This window comes from Calonectris borealis, chromosome 22 (genome assembly GCF_964195595.1).
Source record: "Calonectris borealis chromosome 22, bCalBor7.hap1.2, whole genome shotgun sequence".
Lineage (NCBI taxonomy): Eukaryota > Metazoa > Chordata > Aves > Procellariiformes > Procellariidae > Calonectris > Calonectris borealis.
This window is the reverse complement of record NC_134333.1, coordinates 2,268,599-2,274,598: the sequence shown is the minus strand read 5'-3', so window position 1 is coordinate 2,274,598 and position 6,000 is coordinate 2,268,599.

The following is a 6,000-nucleotide window of genomic DNA, read 5'->3' as shown; positions in this document are numbered from 1 at the left end:
AATTACTGAAGAAAGATGTTATTGTTACCACTGTACGGTCATATTGTTTATTTTCTTTTTAAGCAGTTCTTGAACATTCTCCAGATAATAATTTATGAGAGAGGTTATTGTATATTTTTAATTTTGTCTTATGTACTTTTTTTAACAGTTGTTTCCTTGGGTTCGGAAAGCATCACACGGAACTGCAGCAGGATGTTTTGATGACCTAGACTATACCAGAGCAATACAACCAGTGGAAAACTGTAATATGCATTTTCTGAGAACTGGACAGATTGATGAGCGTTTGTGTATACTGAACTTGATAAAAACCTGAAATATCCAGAAAAATATAGAGGAAGATGTTGAAAGGTATGGCTTATCTCACTTGGCAATATTTTTTGAAACCTGCAGGGTCAGAAAGTCATATTCCAGCCTACAGAAACAAGCTGTGATTTAGAAACCCCCAGTCAAAAGAAGAAAGGAAAAGAGAGGAATTCTTTGAATGACCATTTCATCACCCAAGATGACAAATACCAGACCTAGGAAGTATAAGAGATACTGGAGGAAATCATGAGAAGAAATGTATTTTTTATTTGAATGATGCACTGATAGTTATTAAAACAATCAATTTCTTTTCCTTCCCTCCCTCTCTTCTCTCCTCTCCCCTTTTTTTCCTTTTTTTCCTTTTTTTTCTTTTTTTTTTTTTAGGGGTTGGCAGGTTTTTGTTCATTTTTTGTTTGGGTTTTTTTGTGTGTGTGTGCTTTTTTGTGTGTGTGTGTGCTTCTTTCAGAAGCTAAAAGAACACAAGGCTGAGGAACAAGAAAGTGATCTGCCAGGGACCTGGTGTTACTTGTTACATTAAATATTGTTGCACACACAATTAACCTCAGTGTAGACACACATATCTGGACATATTAATCCACTGTTCAAAGTAATTGAGATGAAATATACTGCAAGAGCGTTTCTCTCTCTCTTGACCACAGACTAATGCCTCCGTTCTGGACAATCATATTGAAATATCTTTATTTCATTCAGATAGAATACCCAAAAAAGTAACACTTCAGAACAGAAAAAATTATTCCTGTTTCACAAACCGTATTGCAATGGAAAAGATCATGGGAAAATTTCCCACCTGCCTTGCTGCAGGACAGTTTGCATTTGTAATTCTTACAGGCAGACTGCTAAGGCTATCAGTAGAATTTCTGCCCTTCTTAACCCAAAATATACTGTGCAAATGGAAAGTAAAATAATATCTAAGGAAATTTGGTATTCAGTTACACTACAGTGAATCTCTAGCAGATTGACAGCATGCCTGTTTGTCTACCTATTCGTCCTGCCTGCTGTAATTTTCTTCATATCCTGTGCATTGATGTCCATCCAATATATTCATCCTGGACCAACCTTAGAGGGTAGAAGAGAGTTATAAAAGAATCTTTTCTAATTTAACCAAAATTAATCTGACACACCTCTTAGAAATGCGATTTCAGCCTAGTCTGATATGATGCATTCCCACTTGAAGCGCTTTTGCTCTGGAGCTGAATCGGGTCTTCCAGTGCATAAACCTTCTCCAGATGGCTGTGCCTCTGCTCTGCCTGCCCGTGTACTGCTGAAAGACGAACCTCCACCTGGAACTGATACGAGGTGGGTCACTTGTCCCCCTGCTTGTTTTTCCTGCCGGAATAACAAGTGTCCCTTGGCATTACTGCATTTGGGAATTTACCATTAACAACCCAAAATACCTCATATGTTTTGCAAATTTTTCAGACTATGACGCAACTAGAACAGGGTGAAACCAGAATTTTCAGTCTGAAGTAAGATCTTTGCAAAGTAGTTTTCCTATTTTCTTTGTCATTTATTTCCTCTGTTACTTTGTTTCCCATTATCAGTCAAAATTGCAAGAAACCGCTTATTTTTGTGTGGCTATTATTTATATTAAAATGATTTATTTTTCCTAAACTGTGTTCTACAGTGTTGTATTGGGTCTGGCTGGGATGAAGTTAACTTTCCCCATACCGGCCCTCACAGTGCTGTGCTTTGTATTTGTAGCCAGAAGGCCATTGATAACACACCAATGTTTGGGCTACTGCTGAGCAGTGCTCGCACAGCACAAAGGCTGAATCTCCAACAGCCTGCACCCACCCCCCACCCCGAAGGCCAGTAGGCTGGGGGTGGGCAAGAGGCTGGGAGAGGACATAGCCAGGACAGCTGACCCAATCTGACCAAAGAGATATTCCATACTATATGACGTCATGCTCAACAATAAATGCTGAGAGAAAGGAGGAGGAAAGGGGCGCATGCGTTATCAAGATGTTTGTCTTCCAAAGCAACCGCTACGTGTACTGAGGTCCTGCTTCCCAGGAAGGTGCTGCACAGCGCCTGCTGATGGGAAGTAGAGAAGAAATCTTTTTTCTTTTTTTTTCTTTACTTCTGCGTGCAACCTTTCCTTTTTCTTTACTAAACTGCCTTTACCTCGACCCATGACTTTTTCATCTTCTTTTCTCCCCCTGTCCCGCTGAGGAGGGGGAGTGATAGAGTGGCTTGGTGGGCACCTGGCAACCAGCCAAGGTCAACCCACTACAGATGTCTATGTTTTGACTGTATATATACATGTATTTTACACGTTGCCAACTGAATTTTGCCTCTTAAAACACACTGAAACAGACCAGAGCCTTAAATTCATATCAATCATGGTCAAACTTTAGTTCATTATTGAAACTCCACGCGTGCCCATACTTCATGAATATTTCTGTGCATTGTTATTGAAAGCAGAAAAAATAAGAATGGCTATGGACAGAATAAAATTATAAAAAGAACCTTTTAGAAAGTAAGTATGTAGAAAGTGGGACTTCTTAAAGACAATGAACCTGCTCCAGTTCAGCTGCTAAGTTAAGCAGTTTAGATGATCGAGTCCAAGGTCAGCTCCTTTGCTGATAAGAGCTGTTGTGAAGAAAGCAAGAAGCAAGGGCCCATCCCCGCTGTTACCCGACTTGCTGGGTGACCACTGACTGTGCCTGATCCTGAGCACTGTCTCTGGACCCAGTCCTGACCCTGACTTACCCCTCAGCATCCTGGCTCCTTGTTGGTGAGGTCACTGCTCCCACCCACCTTACTGTTGCATTTGGCTCCCAACTCCCCTTCCCTTGTGGAGCAGCTGGCCTTTGCTGCTCCCTGGCAGGGCCCTCCACATTCAGATCTGCTGGACCCGTGCAGGCTTAAGAAACCAGCGGAAACCTGGTACCCCAAATGTTTCCATGGATTTGTACCCGGGGCCACAACCTCTCCACAGCTCAGTTCCCCTCCTTTCTGAGCAGTGCTGTCTGCCAGGGATGAATTCACAAATGAAAGCATAGGGTGAATGCTGGAGAACTTGAGAGCATGTATGTGTGCAAGAGGCAGGGGGTAGCTACAACAGTCCCCTCAGCAGCAGCACACAGCTGCCCTCCAGCCCTGTGGCAACTCCTTGTACCACCAGCCGGGTTGTTCATCTGGCTGCTTCCTATTCTGGATGCAAGAGACTCTGCTGTCCTGTCTGGACAGAAAGTATGTGAGCATCCGAGCAGACTACCTTTATGCCACACTAAGACCAGGGATTATTTCATTGCACTTCAAAAGAGGCCCAGACTTGAGGAGGCTGACGTCCTCCAGAGATGCTCAGAAGAGAGATCCTGGAGGTCCAGCGCCCCAAAACCATTCACCGCCATCAAGTGGTCTCCACCAAGAGTCAGTGAGAACCTGCAAGTATGCATCCCAGATGGACAGAAGTTTTGGGAAGGTGAAGCTAGGTTAAGGGGTCAGCAGTTCAGTGTTTGTGGCACTTTTTGACCAAGCATGCCGCTTACTCATCACCTGTGGTGAGGAAAGGAAGATCCGAGAGGCAGGGAAGTGTTCCCTAGCTGCTCAAATGCAGCATGTAGCACCTACACGTGGGACTCATTTGCCTACTCAGAAGCATCAGGACTATTGGAGACAACATGGGGTGTTCGGCCAGTTCTTGAAGGTAGTCATGGGCCAATCTACCAGCAGCACGTGAATGTCGGTTACCCACTTCCTCAAAGAATGTGATCTCCATGACTGTAGTGAGACTGGTCGCACTGTGGCAGAATTTGAACAAAGGCAGCTAGAACTGTCTGTGCTGATCGAGGCTGTCACACTGTCAGCACGGCCCTTGGAGTGGTCTTGTCCGAGAATCACACCAATCCTGAGAGGCAGGCTGCAGGAAGCTGCCCAGGTTTGCTGGAGAAGCGAGAGTTCAGTGCTGGGCACACTCCCAGTGCTCTGGGAGCAGCACACCTGAAGTCCAATGCAGTTTGGCCCCTTGAGTGTCTAGAGACCACCAGTGAGGTGGGTTGTCTCGACCAGGGGCTGACTGCCAGGGAGCATGAGCACGGGGCTGGCTCATGCAAGGAGGGTGGAGACGGAGCATCCCAGCGCAGCAGACGAGAGGAAACACCCCCGTCAGAAGTAGGCATGGAAGTTTGAGCTTGTCTGCCAGCTCTTCCCATTCCTCGGCTGGCCAGTGTCTCGGCTTTGCTTCTTTGCAATCCCCCACCCAATTAACAGCCTGGCACTAATCGGTGTAGGGACCTGAGCCCAGCCTCCGAATCTGCAGCCAGTGCTGCAGGCCTGGCAGGGGGACAGGTTCCTGGAGGGCGAGCGCCACCTCCTCGGGCACACGGACACTGCCCCGGCTGCAGGGGCCCTTGGCAGCTGCTGCCCGCTGCATCCAGGTGGGACCGAGCGGGAGGGCTGGCGGCGGGGAGGCCCGGCAGACTCCGCCTGGCCAGGAGCCGTCCCGCCGAGCGATGCGCGGTCCCTCCCCTGGCCGTGCCCGGAGCACCCTGCGGCGGCGAGGGACGCTGCCCCCGCCCAGGACGCCCTCCCCGCCCGGGCGCTGGCGGGGCAGGGCGCGCAGACGCTGCCGGGGCTGCAGCAGCTCATGCGGGGCGGTGTCCCGCAGCGCGGGTGGCAGACGCTCCCGCCCACTCGCCCCTTCGGCTTCCGAGGGACCCCGGCCAGACCCCCGCCCCCGGGGGTGCCCCCTCTGCCCTCCCCATCCCACAGCCTCCCAGGCTACCCGGCATCCCGGATCCCCGCTGCCCCCACGGCCCCCGGGGGACCGGGGGGTGCTCGGGAGGAGCTTTGCAGCGATCCCGGTTGGGGGTGGGGGTGACTCCGCCCCCCGGCCCTGCCTCCCCGCCCTCCGTCCGTCTGTCCGTCCGCCCGCCCCTCCGCCGCTCTCTCCATCGCAGCCGTTCCTCTGCTTACCCAGCCCTGCATCTTCCCGTCTGCCCGAGCATCTCTTGCTCTGTCCCTCCATCCCCCGTTCTGCCCGTTTCTCATCCGCCTGCCCCTCACTCTCCCCCCTTCCTCTTCCAGCTCTCCCTCCGTCCATCCGACTGTCAGTCCGTCCCTGCTGACTCTGGCCGTGGTTCTGGTGAGTGTCTGCTTGTTTGTGCCTGGCTTTGTTATTCTGTCCTTATTCTCTGTTCACTGTCCCTGTTCACTGGGGAGACCTTGCCCCTGTTCAGCCCATCCCTCTGTCCATCCCTCACCCCTGCTCCCCCAAGGACTTGCACCCTGCTTGCTCTGTCTGCCCACCCTGTCAGCATGATGGTGGGGTGGGGATCTTTCTGGGGCTCCCCACCCTGTCACCCCCGAGCGGGAACTGGGGAAATTGAGGCAAATGTGTCTGAACCAGAGAGACTTACGTGGATGGGCTTGGGGTGGAGGGCGGTCCCTGTCACCTCCTTCGCTTGGCCAGAAGACAGCCCCGTGAACTGCACCCTCCCCCCAGTGCCTTTCTGGGATTTCTTCTGCAGCCATGGAATACCCGCCCTGGCCTCACTTCTCTCTCCAACATGTTCCCCCTTACTATCTGGACTTTCAACCTGCCCTCGCAGGTGCTCTCTCTTGTGCAGCTACATTCACACAACACCGTTTGTGATGGGGACCTGCCCATCTCTTCTAAAATGGACCCCTCCACCTGTCTATTCAACCATTTCAACAAAAATTCTTATGTGT